At 45.4% G+C, this 23651-nt stretch overlaps 1 protein-coding gene across 1 annotated transcript in view; it reads left to right on the top strand.

Moving 5' to 3' along the window:
• Window positions 1-23651, top strand: part of OAF (out at first homolog) — a 42877-nt gene that overhangs the window by 11022 nt on the left and 8204 nt on the right. The window lies entirely within an intron of this gene.

The following is a 23651-nucleotide window of genomic DNA, read 5'->3' as shown; positions in this document are numbered from 1 at the left end:
ACCGCATGCAGCGAGCGGATGCGTTTTTTTCCGCATCGCGCCGCATCCGGCCTCCATAGGTATGCATTGAAAAATGCGCCGCAGCGGCCGGATGCGGCGCGATGCGGTGTTTTTTGCCGGAGCAAAAAACGTTGCAGGGAACGTTCGATCCGGCCGCGGCATCGGCTAAATCTGCCGCATGCGGCAAAAACCGGACCGAATGCAAGCCCCTGCGGCACAATACGGCACTAATGTAAGTCTATGCAAAAAACCCGCAACCGGCGTTACAAAAGCCGGTTGCGTTTTTTCTGCAGAACGCCGTATTGTGCCGCAGAGCAAAAATCCGGATGTGTGAAAATACCTTAAAACATCTAGAATCACTAAACCACCGTACTATGTGATAACCAATATGTATCAGTCTCATAACTTTTGGAAAAAACTGATGTGTGATGTGTGTATATGATAATATATATATATATAATGTCTATCCTACAGACAGTAATAGCCAAAATTTCTGAGGTTATTTTTGTGTGTAGTCTAAATTCCTGTGCTCCAAAAAAGCAGAAAAGCCATCAGGTTGAGCTCCATTTGTCATATTGTCCTCGATGGCTCCATCTAAATCGCATTTTTCTGGAATACAGTTAGGAGGGGCTATCTTAATGCCCCCAGATCTATAAAAAATACTTTTTGTAATCATCACAGGTGACTGTACTTTTCTGAATCCTCTTTTTGTCATGATTTAAAAAAATGTATATAGTCTTTCTGTAGCACGTATAGTTTCCATGAAGCAGTATCATTATTATAAGGTATAGGAGATATACTGGCAACATTAAGAAAACAGTAATCTACATATCAGAAAAAAATGCTTTATCTTACAAATAGTTTTTATTGAACCAAAATAATTTCACATTCAAAATAGAAACCAAAATATGAGCAGAAATTAAAAGTGCTTAACATTAGACTGTCATTGATACGATTTTTCAGGGTTGTCCCTATATAACATCCAACAGTAATCTGCCACCATTGAGTCTTTGTTCCATTACTTTAATGTCCTGGTGAAACCGCTTGCCTTGTTCATCACTTACATCCCCAAGATTTTGAGGGAAGAAACCTAGATGAGAATACAAAAAGTGCATTTTCAGAGACATGCGACATCCAAGACACTGGTATGCACTTGGCAGTTTCTCAACACCTTCAATATATTCTGGAGATTTATTTTTTCCTAAGTTTTCACAGATCCACTTGAAGCTTTTCCAAGATCTCCTTATCATTTAGAGTTCATTCAAACACATCATCTCTCATAAGTGCTCTGATCTCAGGACCAACAAATACCCCTTCCTTCAGTTTTGCTGGTGAAATGCTGGAGAATTTCTGTGAAATGTACTGAACCCTTGTGAATTTGTCTTTGGCTTTCACAGAGTTATTAATCAATCCCAACTTTATATGTAGTGGAGGAAGAAAGATTTTTGTTAGAGCAACTAAAGGATTATGCTGGACATTGTCTCTACCTGGAGCATAGATCTCTCTGTCCCCAATCACGATGAACATGATGCTCTACTGTATTTCTACTGTCCCATAAACATGAGAAGCAACAATATTTTGTGAAACCTCCTTGCATTCCCATTAGCAGACCAATCACTTTCACTTCTCCACAGATATTCCATTAATGATGCTTATATTGTATAGCATCAAAAACAACTGATAGATTTTCATACCTTTCCTTTAGATGACATGAATAAGCAATAAGGATTGAAGGTTTCAGATTTCCATTGTGAAGCAACACTGCTTTCAGACTTCTCTGGGATGAGTCAATAAACATTCGCCAATCTGCAGCAAAATACTCTTGATTCAGTTCTTCAAAGAGGCCATTCACATTGTTACAGTACACCATTGGTCCATCAACTGTGAAAAATTGTGTTAAAGTGTTACTTTTGTTTCGGTAATAACACACTTTGACATCATCATGAAGAAGATTCTTCTGTTTCAGCCTACGTGCAAGAAGTTCAGCTTTATCTTTTGACAATGAAAGGTCTTTGATGAGATCATTTAATTCATGTTGAGTAAAGTGTTCTGGCTGCTCTATCAGGTACATACTCCTCTTGACTTGAAGTTTCCATGTCTTCGCCAGTATCTTCAGCTCCATAGTCTTCGTATTCTACTTCATTTTCAACCAATCCAGACAACGGTGGCACAGGAACTGGCAAGGTACCATCATGTGGAACTGGCCTAATTGCAAATTCAAGTTCAGGGTAATTAATCTTATATTTGGTCTTTGTAGAAAAGCCCTTCAGTTTGACAAAACAAAAGTAGCAGTCATCACTATGATTTTTGGGTTCTCTCCAAATCATGGGAACAACAAATGGTAAAGCCACTTTTTTTATATTCAACCAGTCATGAAGACCATTTGAATAACTTTAGCAGATCACATGAGGGTCCAGCATACATTGGAAATGCAGAAATAACGTAAGAACACAAATACTTCTATCTCAGAAACTATGTGATAGAGCAAAACTCGGCATATTTTTGGAATCAGCACATCAAACCCCATAAAGCAGACATATTACCTTTGCTGATGTTTTTTTTTTTGTGTTGAGCAGTGTTATTATTGAACTCTCCCCTTCTGTTTTATTGTTTTACTGCATTACAGACTGGAAACGTCAGTGAGATCTAATGTAGCTCCAATAAAACAATCCAATTTCTCCATCTCTTCAGCAATCTGTGGAGTGCAGAGTTCACTACTGGATCTTTAACTCATTAATAACCAGCCTGTGTTGTGCCTTAATGACTAAGCATATTTTCTATTCTTTAATGCCCAAGAGATGAAACTCTTCCCCCCCCCCCCCCCCCCGCATCCCAGTGGCCTGATATAGAGAACCCCCTCCCTCTTGAGTGCATCAGTCACATTCTGTTTATGACGTCCAGGATTGATTATTGGCATTATCAACAAATTAAGAAAAATAATAATTTTATCACCCAATTGCTATGTGCACATCCAATATTTTTTTATGAGTTTTTGAAGCAGAAACACTTAAGTTTATGAAAAGGATTAGAAAGTTTCCATACAGAGTAACCCCCCCCCCCCCCCAAGTCCAGCACTGTCACTTTAACTGGGCCTCTTGCTGTAGGTTTGATAATCTGTTTATAAAACTGTGATTATTTTTTTTAGGACTAGAACCTGCTGTCATGTAATCTTATATATTCATGTATAATCTGTTGCAGACCACTCCACCTAGCTTTCTGCCTATGCACAGTGTACAGGAAAAGCTGCCAATCAGTGATGTGGGCAGAGTTAAACAGAGCTCGGCAGTTAGAGAGCTGGTAGATAAAACAGGCATTTCATCAAAACTGCAGCAAGCAGCCCAGTAAGTGACACCGCTGGAATCAGGATTCCTGCCCCTACATCTGTTGCTCTCATATGGGATAGCAATATCCTAGTGCCAGATTTTGATCAATGTCTTAATGAAGATGGCGGCCTTAATAGTATTATGTATTCTCCAGTTGCGTATTCTCAGAAAATCTCTAAGCTTGGCTTCAATGTTGTGTTAAATTACCATGTAATCAGTTGTTATTGTCTCGGGGCATGTAACCTAGCAAGTCGGGAAACTTATTAGATAGTTGTGAAATACACCCTCCTATTTTTGTCTGCAGCTCCTGTGCAGACCGTAGTGACAGACTGCAAGCAAACCCTGTGTGGTCTGACCTCGCGTTCATTGTCCCATCTGCCCCGAGGTATATTACAGGATGTAGACCAGTCTCTTATCTATTCACCATCAAGTCTGGAGATTATCGGAGGTAGAACTGCTGCTTAAGGCCCCGTCACACTAAGCAACATCGCTAGCAACATCGCTGCTAACGAACAACTTTTGTGACGTTGCTAGCGATGTTGCTGTGTGTGACATCCAGCAACAACCTGGCCCCTGCTGTGAGGTCGTTGGTTGTTGCTGAATGTCCTGGGCCATTTTTTAGTTGTTGCTCTCCCGCTGTGAAGCACACATCGCTGTGTGTGACAGCGAGACAGCAACAACTAAATGTGCAGGCAGCAGGAGCCGGCTTCTGCGGAGGCTGGTAACCACAGTAAACATCGGGTAACCAAGAAGCCCTGTCATTGGTTACCCGATATTTACCTTTGATACCAGCCTCCACCGCTCTCACTGTCAGTGCCGGCTCCTGCTCTGTGCACATGTAGCTGCAGGACACATCGGGAAATTAACCCCATGTGTGCTGTAACTAGGAGAGCAAGGAGCCAGCGCTAAGCATTGTGCGCTGCTCCCTGCTCTGTGCACGTGTAGCTGCAGCACACATCGGGAAATTAACCCCATGTGTGCTGTAACTAGGAGAGCAGGGAGCCAGCGCTAAGCATTGTGCGCTGCTCCCTGCTCTGTGCACATGTAGCTGCAGCACACATCGGGAAATTAACCCGATGTGTGCTGTAACTAGGAGAGCAAGGAGCCAGCGCTAAGCATTGTGCGCTGCTCCCTGCTCTGTGCACATGTAGCTGCAGCACACATCCTGTAATTTAACCTGATGTGTGCTGTAACTAGGAGAGCAGGGAGCCAGCGCTCAATGTGCGCTGCTCTCTGCACTGTAGCTCCGTGCGGTGGTAACCAAGGTAAATATCGGGTTGGTTACCCGATATTTACCTTAGTTACCAAGCGCAGCATCTTCCACGCGGCGCTGGGGGCTGGTCACTGGTTGCTGGTGAGCTCACCAGCAACTCGTGTAGCCACGCTCCAGCGATCCCTGCCAGGTCAGGTTGCTGGTGGGATCGCTGGAGCGTTGCAGTGTGACATCTCACCAGCAACCTCCTAGCAACTTACCAGCGATCCCTATCGTTGTTGGGATCGCTGGTAAGTTGCTTAGTGTGACTGGACCTTAACACTATAGTTTCTTATATTTGATCATCATTGGAAGCTCTTTGTGGATAATTTTCATGCATTTTATCACTTTTCCTGTGTATGAGCACAGTGTTTTGTTCCGTCCGGCGTTTCATTGGCACGGGTTGGATTCCCACAATCGTCCTGCCCGGTGCGCCGTCTCTACTGTGCTGTGCCCGGTGCGCCGTCTCTACTGTGCTGTGCCCTGTGCGCTGTCTCTACTGTGCTGTGCCCTGTGCGCCGTCTCTACTGTGCTGTGCCCTGTGCGCCGTCTCTACTGTGCTGTGCCCTGTGCGCCGTCTCTACTGTGCTGTGCCCTGTGCGCCGTCTCTACTGTGCTGTGCCCTGTGCGCTGTCTCTACTGTGCTGTGCCCTGTGCGCCGTCTCTACTGTGCTGTGCCCTGTGCGCCGTCTCTACTGTGCTGTGCCCTGTCTCTGTTGTGCCCTACCCTATGCGCCGTGTCTGCTGTGCCGTGCCCTGTGCTGCGTCTCTGCTAAGCTTTGCCCTGTGCGCCGTCTCTGCTGTATCGTGCCCTGTGCACCATCTCTGCTGTACCGTGCCCTGTGCGCCATCTCTGCTGTGCTTTGCCCTGTGCGCCGTCTCTGTTGTGCCCTGCCCTGTGCGCCGTCTCTGCTGTGTCGCACCTCTGCCGTGTCCTATCATCATATTCCTGCCCAGTCCAGGCTTGTCTGTCCTTGTGGGGTTTTTTTTCTGCAGATTCTGCCTGGAGCTCTTAGGCAATCTGCTCACGCTGTGTATTTGGTTAAAGAAACTTCTGCACCAAATCTGTACCTCTTGGCAAGAAAAAAAAACAAAAATCAATTGATCGTTTTTGACGCATTTTTTTTTTAAGCTTTTTTTTTTTTTTCCCTTTTTTTTTCCTCCCCATGTGTTTTCTGTGCATTTTCAGTTGGAAACGCACTGAAAGAATTCACATGCTGCATTTTATTTCTGCACCAAATCTACAAGAAGAAAAGAGCAACATGCGCACAAAATGTCAGGTTTTTAATTAACTTTTGCTTGCATAAAAATTTGCATGTGGTTTTGTAACAAACCTGCTATTAAAAAAAAAAAAAAGCATAAAAAATGATAAAAGCGCACTGTGGGCCCATACCCCTATCATCCAGAAAAATGCCAGTTAACCATTGACTCGGATACTCTATTCGCGTCTATCTGCTGATTACGAGTACCGAGCCCTCGAGCTCACCCATCACTAGTGTCCACCCTACGGCATGTGTAGTGTTTCTCATTAGATATAATACATACTGTACCTGCAATTTAGGTGTATTTACAAAGCTCTGATGAGGTTGGTGTACTTACTTTGAAAATATGTCTGACTAGTTGTATAATCCCATATGAAAGTTTAACTCCATTTCTGCCAAGCTCGTGTGACTGACAGCTCCTCAGTGTTCCTCCTCCCTGCTGCTGTTGAATTCTCGCGCATCTCTGGACAAACTGCAGCTGTCAGTCAGGCTGGGTGGGCAGGTTCTGAATACACATGGACGCAGGAGCTCTTATACTCCTATAACTTATTTTAAAATCAGGGTTATACAGCCATTCTGACAAGGATTTTCAAAGTGAATACACCAGGCTCATCCAGTGAATGAAGTCAGTAATGGGAAATGTGGTGATGGCGCCACTTTTATATTTAATCTATGTATTTTTCTGGTGGCCTTGCCTTCCAGGAGGATCTGATGGTCGAGGTCAGGGACTCTGTGTCCACTTTCCTAGTCGGTCTGTCTGGAATGTATGGGAAGATGAACCATGGGAACCTTCCAGCTACAACAGTTATGTTTTGAGAAGCAATTCCTGCCTCCAGGCTACGTCGTTCCACAGACAACTAAGGAAAACAGTTCTGGAGGGAGCGCGGCGCGGCATGGGATGGTGGTGTTTGTGTAAGAAGTTAGAATGCAGAGGGATCAAAGCGTGCCGCCCATTACGTGGCAGCGAGCGATGGAGTATCTTGTTTTTCTTTATCGGTATTCTTGGTGATGGCGGTTATTGAAGTCTGCGCACCATGTAATGTACTGTGCAGCGCCCTGTATGGTACATATCGGGGGCACATAGCTAACCTCACACTATTCCGTAGAGCGATTTAGTTAAAGGAGTTGTCCGACAAACTTTTTTTTTTTTTTTTTATGCCAATCTTTGCTGTATTTATTTTGTTTTCTAACTTTTTTTCCTCTTGAATTATCACTTTATTCTCTGCAGACACTTCATTTACCTGCAGCTCAAGCAAAGTTGACTGTTTTCTTTACAAATAGAATGGTGTTCCAAACGTTATTCCTAAGTCTGAACTGGGTGCAAAAACCTAAAAAAACATCACTATGGGGAGATAAGGTATGCACACCAGTGACTATAGTCACTGGTGTGCATACCTTATCTCCCCATAGTGATGTTTTCTTTACAAATGCAAGAATATCGGATGAATAAGAACTGGAAGGCCAGGAGCTAGAGGAGTGTTGCAGTCCCAATGGTTAAATTTGAAAACTATCCCTTAATTTATTTGGAAGCATTAAGTTATATATGACATGCTAATGATCATACGATCTTATATATGCATGCATTTATATGCACCCTGCGGGTATCAAAGGCACACTTGCTGTGTAATTTTGGGATCAAGGGGATCAAGAGGATTATGCACTATTTTCTCAAATTTGCCAAAAAAAGCCAGCAATGAGATGGTATAAAATAACCATAAATCACCTTTAAAATATTATGGCATTCCAGCACCACTGCCATTGGTTCCTCTGACCTAGGTACTAGAAGTTGCTGGGGTGTCTGGGAGTATTTAAATTTTTTATTTTGGCACTAAGTACTAATAGGCAGGTAGTTATCTACCTGTCTGTTGTGCCCGGCACAGATCTTTGCAGACACAAATAGCTCATAGACTGCTAGCACCTGCCACTGATTTTGTGACATTACGTCACCAAGCAAGAGCTTCTCTTCCCCTCTGCTCTATTGATGGGGCTTTACTGCGGACTGTTATGCTGATTGACAGCTGGCTCCTCGTTACCTGGCTGGGGGGGAGGGGGGCACCGGCTCCCTGTTACATAGCTCGGGTGGGCACCTGCTCCTTGTTACCTAGCTGGGGTGGGGGGGCATGTACTCCCCATTACCGAGCGGGGGGTGAGGGCATGTGCTCCTTGTTACCTAGCTAGGGTGGCGGGGCACGTGCTCCTTGTTACCTAGCGTGGGGGTGGGGACACCTGCTCCTTGTTACCTAGCTGGGGTGGGGGGGAACCTGCTCCTTGTTACCTAGCTGGGGTGGGGGGGCACCTGCTCCTTGTTACCTAGCTGGGGTGGGGGGGTACCTGCTCCTTGTTACCTAGCTGGGGTGGGGGGGGGGGAAATGTGCTCCCCATTACCTAGCGGGGGGTAGGGGCACATGCTCCCCGTTACCTAGCTGGGGGGGTGTCTGCTTCCCATTATCTAGCTGGGGGGGTGCCGGCTTCCCGTTACCTAGCTGGGGGGGAGTAGCGCAGCCATCTAGTTATCTAGCTGGGGGGGTGCCCGCTTCCCGTTATCTACCTGGGGAGGTGCCGTCTTCCCGTTATCTAGCTATCAGGAGGGTGCCCGGCTTCCCGTTACAAAGCTTGGGGACATAACTGGAACAGAAGAGCACAGAACAAAAAAAAAATTGTTCCAGAATCAGTGGAGAAGCGACAAGGCTTAAATGAAAACATCCTGTGATAGGTCCTCTCTAAACCCCCATTAGGTGCCCACACCCATCAAGAAACAGCTGAAGAGCAGGCAGCTTCCCTAGTTTGTTGACCCTGCTATTGGTTATTACTTACAGCCTCTGACATTGGAGTTCTCAGCTGGCCTTCATACAAAGCGTAGGGGATGTTAAGATTTAGAGACTTCTCCAGTGTATGAACTGTTCTGTCCTAGCCCAGGCACTGTCTGCTTTAGCTATCAGTGTAATATTTTGTGTCTGGTTAATATCAGCGACTCATTTGCAGTTTTTGACCAAGTTTCCATTTGATCAGAGAAGTCTTTGTGACATTGAGATAAACAATCATGGGCGATTATTCCAGCACTGGGGTGTTGGGAAAGCTTCATCAGCGTGTACAGAGTAAATGGGGCCCTAGAGATCACAGAAGTATGGAAAGTTTTATGTCAGCTGGATTCAGATCTTGGTGAAATGGCTAAATATTGGTTTGTTAAATACTAGAAATGAATGTGGCGGCTTCATAAAGGGAGGATGATGAATGCCGTGCTTCCCACTATGCTGCACAGTTTCCATATGGAGATAACATCTCATATGCATCGTACTCCAGCTCATACTATTAATCACTGATGGTAAAGTATTCGCTTCCTAATCTGTTTCCCATAAGTCTTGGCCATTGTACGTTTCAGGGGAAGCAGTGACTCGCTTGATTAGATCTTTGTGGAAAAAGAATAACCTTATCCAATGTGATTTAAACAAATTATAAACAAAGTACAGAATGACTGTCCAAACCAAGCACATGCACTCGGTGCACCCTTGGTTTGGACAAACTGCTAAGTGCACCGCCAGATTTACTTGTTTTTTTTGTCTATTTATGGTTCCAGGCCGGATCTTCAAAGTATATTTTCTCTGAAATGTGGGAGCTTTTCATAAAATAACATTGCTGGCTGTACTCGTGTGACCAGGTTCTGATTCCTTATGTTCCACACCATAAATAAGAGAAAAATGGGAGAGGCTCCTGGTGCAGCCAATTGTCTAACACCCTAATGCAGGATTGTGAGGAAGATAAGGGGAAAATGGCTGATCTCCTGGGACACACTGGCACAATTTCTTTATATTTTTATGTTTTAACTAGCAGTAGTACCCGGCGTTGCCCGGGATAGTAACTGTCTCTCTGTCTCTCTCCCAGTCTCTCTCCCAGTCTGTCTGTCTCTCTCCCAGTCTGTCTGTCTCTCTCCCAGTCTGTCTGTCTGTCTCCCAGTCTGTCTGTCTGTCTCCCAGTCTGTCTGTCTGTCTCCCAGTCTGTCTGTCTGTCTCCCAGTCTGTCTGTCTGTCTCCCAGTCTGTCTGTCTGTCTCCCAGTCTGTCTGTCTGTCTCCCAGTCTGTCTGTCTGTCTCCCAGTCTGTCTGTCTGTCTCCCAGTCTGTCTGTCTGTCTCCCAGTCTGTCTGTCTGTCTCCCAGTCTGTCTGTCTGTCTCCCAGTCTGTCTGTCTGTCTCCCAGTCTGTCTGTCTGTCTCCCAGTCTGTCTGTCTGTCTCCCAGTCTGTCTGTCTGTCTCCCAGTCTGTCTGTCTGTCTCCCAGTCTGTCTGTCTCTCTCCCAGTCTGTCTGTCTCTCTCCCAGTCTGTCTGTCTCTCTCCCAGTCTGTCTGTCTCTCTCCCAGTCTGTCTGTCTCTCTCCCAGTCTGTCTGTCTCTCTCCCAGTCTGTCTGTCTCTCTCCCAGTCTGTCTGTCTGTCTCCCAGTCTGTCTGTCTGTCTCCCAGTCTGTCTGTCTCTCTCCCAGTCTGTCTGTCTCTCTCCCAGTCTGTCTGTCTCTCTCCCAGTCTGTCTGTCTCTCTCCCAGTCTGTCTGTCTCTCTCCCAGTCTGTCTGTCTCTCTCCCAGTCTGTCTGTCTCTCTCCCAGTCTGTCTGTCTCTCTCCCAGTCTGTCTGTCTCTCTCCCAGTCTGTCTGTCTCTCTCCCAGTCTGTCTGTCTCTCTCCCAGTCTGTCTGTCTCTCTCCCAGTCTGTCTGTCTCTCTCCCAGTCTGTCTGTCTCTCTCCCAGTCTGTCTGTCTCTCTCCCAGTCTGTCTGTCTCTCTCCCAGTCTGTCTGTCTCTCTCCCAGTCTGTCTGTCTCTCTCCCAGTCTGTCTGTCTCTCTCCCAGTCTGTCTGTCTCTCTCCCAGTCTGTCTGTCTCTCTCCCAGTCTGTCTGTCTCTCTCCCAGTCTGTCTGTCTCTCTCCCAGTCTGTCTGTCTCTCTCCCAGTCTGTCTGTCTCTCTCCCAGTCTGTCTGTCTCTCTCCCAGTCTGTCTGTCTCTCTCCCAGTCTGTCTGTCTCTCTCCCATTCTGTCTGTCTCTCTCCCAGTCTGTCTGTCTCTCTCCCTCCCAGTCTGTCTGTCTGTCTCTCTCCCAGTCTGTCTGTCTGTCTCTCTCCCAGTCTGTCTGTCTCTCTCCCAGTCTGTCTGTCTCTCTCCCAGTCTGTCTGTCTCTCTCCCAGTCTGTCTGTCTGTCTCTCTCCCAGTCTGTCTGTCTGTCTCTCTCCCAGTCTGTCTGTCTGTCTCTCTCCTAGTCTGTCTGTCTGTCTCTCTCCTAGTCTGTCTGTCTGTCTCTCTCCTAGTCTGTCTGTCTGTCTCTCTCCTAGTCTGTCTGTTTTTCTCTGTCTGTATTTGTATCTGTCTCTTTCCCCGGCTGTCTCTTTCCCCGGCTGTCTCTTTCCCCGGCTGTCTCTTTCCCCGGCTGTCTCTTTCCCCGGCTGTCTCTTTCCCCGGCTGTCTCTTTCCCCGGCTGTCTCTTTCCCCGGCTGTCTCTTTCCCCGGCTGTCTCTTTCCCCGGCTGTCTCTTTCCCCGGCTGTCTCTATTTATCCGTCTCCCCACCGACATCTTATTACCTCACACATAAGCTTCTTATACTAACAGTTTATTTTGTTCCTATAGCAACCACCGACAGTTGCTATTAATAGCCTGTAGCTCCCACCTCCATTCAGTTTAATGGAGGCAGGATTTTGGAGAGTAACTGTAAAGTGTGGGGTTAAATTTTCCCATCAAAACATATTCTATGACGTTCCCTGAGTCACATGAGGCGTCTGTGCAAAATTTCGTGATTGTAAATGCGACGGTGCAAATTCCTGTAGAGGACACACACACACACACACACACACACACACACACACACACACACACACACACACACACACACACACACACACACACACTCTGAGCTTTATATATTAGATTATAAGCTAGAGACTAGAAGGCCAAGGACCAAGCACATGCATATTCGTCAGCGTTGTTCGTGACACTGGGCGGGCACTGTGCGGAGTTGGAGCCGATGGTCACAAGATATGTCCCCTCTGAGGCTTTGTCTGTCGATATCATAATTCTATATGAACATATTGAATAGGAAACTGGGAATTCCCAAGCTCTTCCATTCGGACTACAAGACAAAAAGAGTTCATCATCGATAAAGAAACCAAGGGTATTATCTAGGTGAACAGGTCTGTCTCACCTGGCAAGAGATCCAAAGTTCAGGCAGCAGTCGCATTAAGGCCACTTTACACGCTGCGACATCGCTAGCATCGGCTAGCGATGTCGCATTTGATAGCACCCGCCCCCGTCGGTGGCACGATATGTGGTGATCGCTGCCGTAGCGAACATTATCGCTACGGCAGCATCACATGCACATACCTGCACAGTGACGTCGCTGTGACCGGCAAACCGCCTCCTTTCTAAGGGGGCGGTTCGTTCAGCGTCACAGCGACGTCACAGCAGCGTCACTGAACCGCCGCCCAATAGAAGTGGAGGGGCGGAGATGAGCGGCCGGAACATGCCGCCCACCTCCTTCCTTCCTCCTTTTCCGGTGGACGCAGGTAAGGAGATGTTTGTTGATCCAGCGGCGTCACACGTAGCGATGTGTGCTGCCGCAGGAATGACAAACAACATCGTTACTGCAGCAGCAACGATAATTGGGAATAGGGGGATGTCACCGATGAGCGATTTTGAACGTTTTTGCAATGATTCAAAATCGCTCATAGGTGTCGCACACAACGACATCGCTAAAGTGGCCGGATGTGCGTCACAAATTCCGTGACCCGTGTAGCGTGTAAAGCCACCTTTTAGATCAGAGGTCCCCATCCTTTCTTACCTTGAGAGCCACATTCAGCTCTGAGAGAGGGTCGCGACCACATCCAGCGCTCGACCCCTTACTGTAGTGACACCCAAAGCCCCCATTACCGGTATGACAGTCAAAGCTTTTAGACAAAAATCACACCGAAGCAAAATGCCAAGATTCAGGGGTTTCAACATTATTCTGATTCAGATCTGCTCTTCTGTGGGGAGCTACTTGCAAAAGTCACCATATGGAAACCCGCTCTTCACAGCTGTTTGCTAGACCTGTTGCTTATGCTACAAGCTGGCAGACAGTCGCGAGCCACACATCACAGGCCCATGAGCCACATGTGGCTCACGAGTCACAGGTTGGGGACCCCTGTCTTAGATGATCAATCCCAGCCCTCTGAACAGGCATCGATGGCAGACCGAGATCCACATATGTGAGGCAGGCTGACGGTAGCATTGCTGGAGGACGTATAGTTTTGGCACTTTGCGGTTAGTGGGCATACAGAGATGAGAACCATCACTTTATACCATTCACGATGGAAAGAGGTCATTACTTTGTCTTCTGAACTTGTATTCATCCTGATTAGATTAATCGAATGTTGATCTGTTCCATTTTGGCCAAAGGAACTGCTGAGGGACAGCATCTGGTCAGGGGGTTGGTTGGATTGGCCTTATGTCCTCCTGGAGCCATGGCAGAGGGAAGAGGCTCCTGCTGCAGCAGATTGCCCTACTGTTGCATACAGAATTGTGAGAGGCAGAGAACATGGTTGATCACTTGGGACCGTTTTAATTTTAATGAATTCTTTATCCATTGTTTAATGGACCGTTTTGCTATTTTTGCAGCATTTGTGAATCTATTTTAACGGAAATCATCAAGTCGATTGATCACCCATTAGCTGCCTAATTCTGGGATGATACGGAAGATGCACGTTATTAGCAGTAACGTTACCCTGCTTTGTGCCCAGTCATGTGTGTCTTGTAGCCGCTCACTTTGGTATTTCTCTATAAAGCAGTCACACATCAGATAGTTCTGCATTGTGTAAAGAGGATTATTTTATTTTGTACAGGTTTAACATGCAGAACATCCGGGGTGTTGGCCGCGGCACTTTGAACATCTTGGTACGGTCTTTGAAGAAATCGTTGCTTTCTGGGAAGAGTAAACCTTCCATGTGTGCAGTGTAATTCCAGGTGTTACCTCCGTAATATTGATGGACTGGAGCACGCACCTCTGCTGGGCGTAGTATATCAGCAGACTGGGTAATAATAATATAGAGACCTTGTACCTGCAGTAAAGATACAAATCTCCACAAATGCACCTCTTTTATGGTTCTTGGCTCTGCCTGTAGACAAATGTCATTTGTATGTAAAGTGCAAATTTACATTTGATGAACTGACACAATAATGCAGGGAACGGCAACCTTTTCAATTGTTAAAGTGGAAAATGCCACTCTCGGACACCCCTGAAAATGGCTTAAAAGGTTATTTCCTTATTTATAAATAGTATTGTCAAATACAAGCAATTTCACAATTTACTGCTTGTTAAAATTTTCAGAGATATTAACACTTTTCTTTAGTGTAGAGCTGGTTACCTTGGAGACAGACCATTGCTTCTAGACAGCAGAACGCGTGCACGGCTTACAAGCTTTTTTATTTCTATCTATTGACCTTGTAAGAACTGTTTTGACGCTGACCAGGATTGTTGGAGTGCACTGTTACCTGCCCAATTTACAAGCTGGATCGCAGCAATGGTCAGTCTTTTAGACAACGAGCTGGGAACAAAGGAGAAGAGATCGTACCTCAAGAATGGCTTCACATTTTATTGAAGAGTTAATTGTAAAAGTGCTTGTCTTTTCAAGTGCTATCTCACATTATCCAGCTATGATGAGCAGAAGAACCCTTTAACAAACAAAAGGACCAGGCGATGAAATTCCACCTGGCTGATCCGTCACTCACCTGAGATCTGTCGAGGAGAGTCATGAGGCCTTCATACACATCAGGCTCAGTTGACATTTATTGTACATGCTCTGTTTATACAAGGACACATGCAACCGACAATTCTTATTCCCGCACAAAACAGACAGCAGAGTGTTTTATGATTGGATGGCGGGTCTACAGTGGTCAGTAATCGGGCACTCATCACCCATGTAAAGGGCTCATAACTCGTAGGGTGCATTCTTCTGTAGTCAACAAATTGCTTATTTTACAGCCACTAAAACTCACCGTGGCCCCTACAATTCTGAGCGTCTTACACTTCAGTTCTAAAAATATTCTATTCATTTCCTTTTATCTGTGGGAGTCGGCTGAGAATAACATGGAAGGCTGCAAGTTCAGCTTTTCCTCACTGGATATTATAGTATATATAGTGCAGTGTAGAAGAATTAAGGGGGCTTTACACGCTACGATATCGTTAATGAATTATCGTCGGGGTCACGGTGTTAGTGACGTACATCCGGCGTCATTAACGATATCGCAGTGTGTGACACTTATGTGCGACCTAAAACTATCGCAAAAGCGGTCAAAATCGTTTGCCGCGGAGAGGTCGTCCTAAAAGAAAATATCGTTTACCTCTCATTATCGATGTTGTTCCTCGTTCCTGCGGCAGCATACATCGCTGTGTGACACCGCAGGAGCGAGGAACATCTCCTTACCTGCCTACATCGGCAATGCGGAAGGAGGAGGTGAGGTGGGTGGGATGTTTACGTCCCGCTCATCTCCGCCCCTGCACTTCTATTGGACGCCTGCCGTGTGACGTTGCTGTGACGCCGCACGACCTGCCCCATGAGAAAGGAGGCGGATCGCCGGCCAGAGTGACGTCTCAGGGCAGGTAAGCCGTGTGACGGGGGAGCGCGATTTTTTGCGCGACGGACAGCGATATGCCCGTGTCGCACAAATGATGGGGGCGGGTACGCACGCTAGCGATATCTGTACCAATATCGCTACCGTGTAAAGCCCCCTTTACTGTTTGGATGTGTTTTCTGTACATATACACACCATATACAGCAGGTGAAATAAGTATTGAACATGTCACCAATTTTCTGAGTAAATATATTTCTAAAGGTGGCTCAGTGGTTAGCACTGTATGCTGGCTCAGTGGTTAGCACTGCAATCTTGGGGCGCTGGGGTCCTGGGTTCAGATCCCACCAAGGACAACATCTGCAAGGAGTTTGTATGTTCTCCCTGTGTTTGCGTGAGTTTTCTCCGGGTTCTCTGGTTTCCTCCCAACACCACAAAGACATACAGATAGGGACCTTAGATTGTCAGCTCCAACAGGGACAGTGTTGCTTTTGTATGTAAAGTGTTATGGAATTAGTAGTGCTATATAAATGAATTAATATTATTATATTATTAAAGGTGCTATTGACATAAATTTCTCACCAGATGTCAGTAACAGCCCATCCAATCCACACAGGCAAACACACACTACAACACTACACTACGACAAGCAAACACAAACTACATAAATGTAGTGATGCATAATAAGGAGAAATAACACAGAAAAAGTATTAAACACACTTACGGAAATTTATTTAATGCTCTATAGAAAAGACTTTGTTGTTGATGAAGCTTCAAGACACCTCGTGTATGGAGAAACTTCACATGCATTGCTCAGGTGTGATTTTTGGACCGTTTTTCCACACAAACACTCTGCAAATCCTGAAGGTCCCATGAGCTCCTTCTATAAACTCTGAGCTTTAGTTCCTTCCATAAATGTTATATTAGATTCAGGTCAGGTGATTGGCTAGGTCATTCTAGCAGCTTTATTTTCTCTGAAACCATTATAGGCTAGGTTCGCACACTGCGTCTTTTTGACGCTGCGTTTTTGTGCGTTTTTGGCCGCTAAAAACGCACAAAACCGCACCTGCGTCGAAAAAACGCATGCGTTTTTGCCGCGATTTGGTGCGTTTTTGGCTGCGTTTTGCTGCGTTTTGGATCTCTGCGTTTTGCTGCGTTTTTCCAATGCATTGCATGGGGGGAAAACGCAGAAAAACACAGGAAAGAACTGACATGTCCATTTTTTTTTTTTTAACTCAAACGCAGGTTAAAAAAACAGATGTGTGCTGACAGCAAAAATGAAAACTCATAGACTTTGCTGGGGAAGCAAAAAGTGCGAAAAACGCACTGTGCGCACATAGCCTTAAGGCCCCGTCACACTAAGCAACATCGCTAGCAACATCGCTGCTAACGAACAACTTTTGTGACGTAGCAGCGATGTTGCTAGTGATGTCGCTGTGTGTGACATCCAGCAACAACCTGGCCCCTGCTGTGAGGTCGTTGGTTGTTGCTGAATGTCCTGGGCCATTTTTTAGTTGTTGCTGTCCCGCTGTGAAGCGCAGATCGCTGTGTGTGACAGCGAGACAGCAACAACTAAATGTGCAGGCAGCAGGAGCCGGCTTCTGCGGAGGCTGGTAACCACAGTAAACATCGGGTAACCAAGAAGCCCTGTCATTGGTTACCCGATATTTACCTTTGTTACCAGCCTCCGCCGCTCTCACTGTCAGTGCCGGCTCCTGCTCTGTGCACATGTAGCTGCAGGACACATCGGGTAATTAACCCAATGTGTGCTGTAGCTAGGAGAGCAGGGAGCCAGCGCTCAGTGTGCGCTGCTCCCTGCTCTCTGCACGTGTAGCTGCGTGCACTGGTAACCAATGTAAATATCGGGTTGGTTACCCGATATTTACCTTAGTTACCAAGCGCAGCATCTTCCACGCGGCGCTGGGGGCTGGTCACTGGTTGCTGGTGAGCTCACCAGCAACTCGTGTAGCGACGCTCCAGCGATCCCTGCCAGGTCAGGTTGCTGGTGGGATCGCTGGAGCGTCGCAGTGTCACATCTCACCAGCAACCTCCTAGCAACTTACCAGCGATCCCTATCGTTGTTGGGATCGCTGGTAAGTTGTTTAGTGTGACTGGACCTTTAGTTTCCTTGGCTGTGTGTTTGGGATCATTGTCTTGCTGAAAATTCCACCCTCATTTCATCTTATCATCCTGGTAGATGGCGGCAGATTTTTATCAAGAATGTCTCTGTGCATTTGTCTATTCATCCTTCCTTCAATTATATGATGTTTGCCAGTGTCGTATATACAAATTAGCTGGACCAGAAGTACAAAAGGAAGACAAACTTAAAATGTAACTTTTACTAGATATGCGGATAAAAGTGAACCGTAACTCACCGGTTAAAAACCTAGGTGGCTCAAATCCACCCAATGTGAACAAACAAAGGGCTGTGAACACATAAGCCCAAAACAGTCTGCCTCAGTAGGTAAACATCAATGAAGGATAAATCACACAATTATGATATGATGGCCCTAACTGAGGCAAAGACACACAAGAATATTCCTGTCACAACCCGATCCAGGGGAGGATATGCACCTGTGTGTCTCAGGCAAAAACTCCTAAACCCATAGAAACCGTACAAATAATAGATCCCACACAGGGTGGGAACGGTCTTACCGGGTCCGAAGATTACACACGGGCATAAATATAGGTTGTCGGTTCATACAGGGGGCTGTTTAAACAGCATGTCCAGATCCCTCAGATACCTAAACCCAGTCAGGCATATAGTTGCAGTACCCACTCTAGGCGGCATTTTATGAATTGGGTCCTGATGTACGCCATGATGCGTGACCTGGGCATCTGTTGATTGTCATCCGGTGAAGATACAGTTTGACAGCGTCTTTTCCCATTGGAACTCCCCTGATGATCCGCTTTTTGAAACGTTGGGAGTGGGTACTGCAACTATATGCCTGACTGGGTTTAGGTATCTGAGGGATCTGGACATGCTGTTTAAACAGCCCCCTGTATGAACCGACAACCTATATTTATGCCCGTGTGTAATCTTCGGACCCGGTAAGACCGTTCCCACCCTGTGTGGGATCTATTATTTGTACGGTTTCCATGGGTTTAGGAGTTTTTGCCTGAGACACACAGGTGCATATCCTCCCCTGGATCGGGTTGTGACAGGAATATTCTTGTGTGTCTTTGCCTCAGTTAGGGCCATCATATCATAATTGTGTGATTTATCCTTCATTGAAGTTTACCTACTGAGGCAGACTGTTTTGGGCTTATGTGTTCACAGCCCTTTGTTTGTTCACATTGGGTGGATTTGAGCCACCTAGGTTTTTAACCGGTGAGCTACGGTTCACTTTTATCCGCATATCTAGTAAAAGTTACATTTTAAGTTTGTCTTCCTTTTGTACTTCTGGTCCAGCTAGTTTGTCTAATTACTGTGGATCTACTTGTCTTGGTATACTGCTATCACCCCCCCAGTGTCGTATGTAGAAAAACAGCCCCACACAATGAAGTTCCCATCTCCAAACTTGACTGTTGGTATGGTGTTTTGGATGTGATATGCAGTTGCCTTTTGGCCTCTAAACATGGTGTGTATTATGGTATCCAAAGAGTTCCATATTGATCTTATCTGACCAGACGATATTCTCCAGTATTTCATAGGCTTGCCTAAATGTTGAGGAGACTTTATGCTTGCTGTAACTCTCCACAGGTGTTTTCTTGGCTCTTGGGACAAACCACTTTTCTGATCATTCTTTTCACTACTCTATCTGACATTTTCTGGGGATCACCTGGTCATGACCGGATTATGGTGAAATGTTCTTTCCACTTCCAGATTATGGCTCCAAAGGTACTAACTGGAAACTTCAGTAGTTAGGAAAATCTTGTGACCAATGCCATCAGTATATTTTGCAACAATATAAAGTTGCAAAGGTCTTCAGACAGCTCACTGGCTTTACCCATCATGAGATGTTTCTTGTGTGACACATTTTTAATGAAACCCCTAAGTGGCAGTATTGCTTTCTAATTACTGATAGATTTCAGTTGACAACATGACTTTCCATGGCTTTTTGCACCTCCTGTTTCTTCATCTGTTCAATACTTTTTCTGTATCATTAATTTTTGCACAACCTACAAAATCTGTGAATTTGGCAGCATTAGGTGCATATACTTGTGGACCAGTTACAAACTATACAAGTAACCATAGCGAGATTTTTTTTTTTTTTTTTTTTTTTTTTTTTAGAATATAATTTATCTGCAGTTCAATGGATAAGGCATAAACTTCTGTTTGCTGACAGTCTGACTACTAGCACTCTTGGCGATCCCAAGATTGGTTTCTTCAGCCCCTTCTGGGATGTAGCAGGGGTGCGCATGCTCAATCTTCCATCCATTCGTTGTCTATGGGAGTGTTGGAGGAAGCCAAAATTTAGGAATTGGAGCAGAGCCCTAATTTTTGGATCGCCTAATGTCCCAGTGGTTGGACACCCAGCGATAAGTACGTCATCTCCTCTCCTATGGATGACTTGATTTCCTTGTGAATGAGTGCTCGTCTCCATACTGTGTGAATTATTCTGTGTGAAAATGACTTTAAACTACATTAGATTGATCAGTCATATCGTTGATGGGTAAAGCCGAAAGTAAGTCCATCTCAATCACCACCAGGTGCGCAGATCACACAGGCAATGTGCAGCAACAGGAAATATGAATCGCCCAACATCGGCAATCCGGGCTTTGCAGATAAGATGTCACGGATAGGTATAGTTATGCATTTTGGGTCAGTTATGATCCTTATTTATAGTAAATGGCATGAGTAAGGATAACTGATCCAAAACTTGTCAGGTACTGTACCTGCCTGGATATTCAATAAAGCCCATTGGAATTTTATCAGATGGTTGGTGATGGGCTTTGATCATGGACAGGAATCTTGTATATCTCTATGCTAAATCTGACTTCATTGGAGTATGGTTTGCTTTGGTTTGACTTTGGGAGGAACTGTAGAAAATCGCTGAGATTGTTCTTCATTACGCGCTGACGTTCTGCTGAGTTTAGCCCTTTGTTGTCTCTTTAGCCTCTCTTTGTAGTGGAGGTACTGTAAGTGGATACTTTCATTGCTTTCCACGGTCTATGATGTGGCAGCAACTCTCCCTTACAGTCTTGTGACTCAGCGTGAACTTTGTCTAGAAAGCTGGCGTGGCTTCTCCTCCTCTCCTCTGTGTTCTGCAGGTCACTCTTCTTTATCTTCCTCCTCCTCCTCCTCCTCCCACATTTCATTTGTGTATTACTTTCCCTGCTCTGTTTTTTAGCCAGTTTTTGCTGTGCTCTTAGGAATAAGTCTCACTAATGTGTGGAATTGGGAAACTCCTCAGCGGAGGATGGAACTCTATCTTCTTGGCTGGAGTTCCTTTACTCCTACACTGAGGTCAGAGAGAGAATTTTAGCTTTTTCTGCCAGATTTTTTAAGAGGAGAATAGCGTGATGTGAGGACATGGGCGGCCGGAGGCTGGATGTGCGGCTTCCCGGGGCTATAGTTCTGTAGCCGGATATTGAAGGCGAAAATGACACATTTCTGGCTTTTCATTTTGCACATAGATGGTGATTTAGATAAATTGCTCATCTCCTCGGTGTGATTTATTTTTCCTTCCCCGGTGTGCAGTTTATTGATATTGCTGACTATATCATAAATACGTGTAGAACCCGCGGCCTGAGGGTCCCTAGGCGACATCGTACAGAATCTATAAAGTAGGAATGAAGAATTTTACAAGAATAATGCTGAAAGCTTAGAGCTAGTAGTTTGACGTTTCTTGTATTCTGTTTTACAAAGTGCAAAGGGTAGAAAGTAGCAATGAGCGAGTGCCAAAATTGGAAAAGATTGTGTCCCCCTGAGACCCCCTGAGCACAATAAGTTCTAAAAAAAAATAATAAAAAAATACTCCCCTCGTCACTCGTCTGACCCACTGCCGCAGTTTCCTTCCTCGTCATCCAATCTCTCCCGTGGCCAAGGAGGTTTCAGGCCACACACACCTTGTCCTAGTTTTACGTCAGAGAATACCTGAAGATCTGGAAAAGAACGTTTGTCAGCATCGGAAAGAAATAAAAAAAAAACTGAGCTTTGAGAAGAGATCGGATGATCAGACTGGAAGCGGCAGCAGCGGGCTATAAATTATGTTGTTTTTGATTTTATTTTATAAACCCCTGCCCGACTCATAAATTACACAAAGTGGCACCTGGTAGCATTTTGTTATATTTTCCCTTAACAAATCGCAAAAGATAGAATCCAGTTTGGGCAGAACCAAATTGTGAGTAAAATTCCACGTGTATGTAATTCTAGTCCTAAACCGGGGACCTTATCAGATTATAAATGGAACCCATTTGGCATCATTATATGGGAAATTCTGAAGATTAGTGTAATTGATTAAAGTAATTGATTCTGTCAGCAGAATTTTCGCAATTAAACTAAAAGATTCCCCTTCTGCAGCTCCCGGGCTGCATTCTAGAAAGGTTCCTATTGCTACTGTGCCCCCTTTGAGACCTAAATAAACACTTTATAAATTCTTACCTTTTTGTATGCAAATGTGTTTTTATGGTCACGGGGGGCGGGCTGTATTTCGTCCGTTATTCGCACCCCTGCCTCTGTACGCCGCCCCCCATTGCTCATTTACATACATGAGGACGCCCCGTCATGTAACTGTGTCCTCCCGAGGTCTCATGCATGCCCAGTGGCACTCTCGCGGGACTGAGCACTGTGCAAAGCCTGAACGCTGGTGAGGTGACTGCGCAGGCGCGAGATTATGGGCGGCGCTGTGATTGGCATCAGCAGCGTCCTCGAAGTACCCGCCCATAATCTCGTGCCCGCGCTTTTCCCTCTGCCTCCACCGTTATGCGCAAGCGCGTCTCCTCTATTGATTGGTGGTGTGCTGCTCCTCCCATCTATTTCCTGCTCCAGGGAAAGATGGGTATTAGGTTACCTAAATCATATGGCCAGCGCTTGCGCATAACGGTGGAGGCAGAGGGAAAAGCGCGGGCATGAGATTATGGGCGGGTACTTGTATGATGCTGATGATGACAATCACAGCGCCGCCCATAATCTCGCGCCTGCGCAATCACCTCACCAGCGTTCAGGCTTTGCACAGTGCTCAGTCCCGCGAGAGTGCCACTGGGCATGCGTGAGACCTCGGGAGGACACAGTTACATGAGGGGGCGTCCTCATGTATGTAAATGAGCAATGGGGGACGGTGTACAGCGGCAGGGGTGCGAATAACGGACGAAATACAGCCCGCCCCTGTGACCATAAAAACACATTTGTATACAAAAAGGTAAGCATTTATAAAGTGTTTATTTAGGTCTCAAAGGGGGCACAATAGCAAGAGGAACCTTTCTAGAATGCAGCCCAGGAGCTGCAGAAGGGGAATATTTTAGTTTAATTGCGAAAATTCTGCTGACAGGTTCCCTTTAAAGGGTTTGCCACTCCTAAAATATCAGTCACGTGATTTAAAAACAAAAGAATGTCTTTAAAATTTTAAAAAAATTGTTTAAAAGAACAGAGAGTCCTCAGTGGTTGATACCTTTTAATGGCTAACTGAAAAGATGGTAATAATTGCAAGCTTTCGAGACTACTCAGGTCTCTTCATCAGGCATGGTATAACACAAAATCTGAAGAGTCACGTATTTATACACAACAGGACTTAGAATAGTGCAGTAAAAAAAAAAAAAAAAAAAAAAAAAAAAAAATTAAAATTTAATTTAAAATTTTAGTAATGTAAAGAATTGAGACATTTCTTGTACACAGTAGTGTGGCGCCACCTGGTGTTGAGTGTATAGCAAAGTATGTCCCTCAAATGAGCGGAGTATTGGGGGTCACGCCTGTTCTGTCGCTGCCATGTGGAGTTTTCTTTTTGGTCATGGTTTTCGCACAAGAGTTGAAAAATGGGACACTGTTTAATATCTGTAAAAAGACAAGTGTGAAATGTTGGTTTTGTTTTTCGCTCTTGTAGACTATACATCAGACCCATGACACGCACAGACCATAATACAGGAGATTACATCATATTTTACTGCAGTAAATCTTGGCTTCTTCAGGGCTTGCCCGGTAAATTATCTGCACGAGATTTCCATCAATCAGAATCTACACAAAAAAGGAAGTAAAGCATTCAACCTCAGCTTGGTGGTCAGATACAGGCTACAAATCACAGGCCCTGGGGGAAGGATTAGTTCTCCTTTTTTTTAAATTTGTTTTACTACTTCGTAAATATCA

This window comes from Anomaloglossus baeobatrachus, chromosome 11 (assembly GCF_048569485.1).
Source record: "Anomaloglossus baeobatrachus isolate aAnoBae1 chromosome 11, aAnoBae1.hap1, whole genome shotgun sequence".
Lineage (NCBI taxonomy): Eukaryota > Metazoa > Chordata > Amphibia > Anura > Aromobatidae > Anomaloglossus > Anomaloglossus baeobatrachus.
The sequence above is the reverse complement of the archived record's forward strand: the minus strand, read 5'-3'. Positions and strand labels throughout refer to the sequence as shown.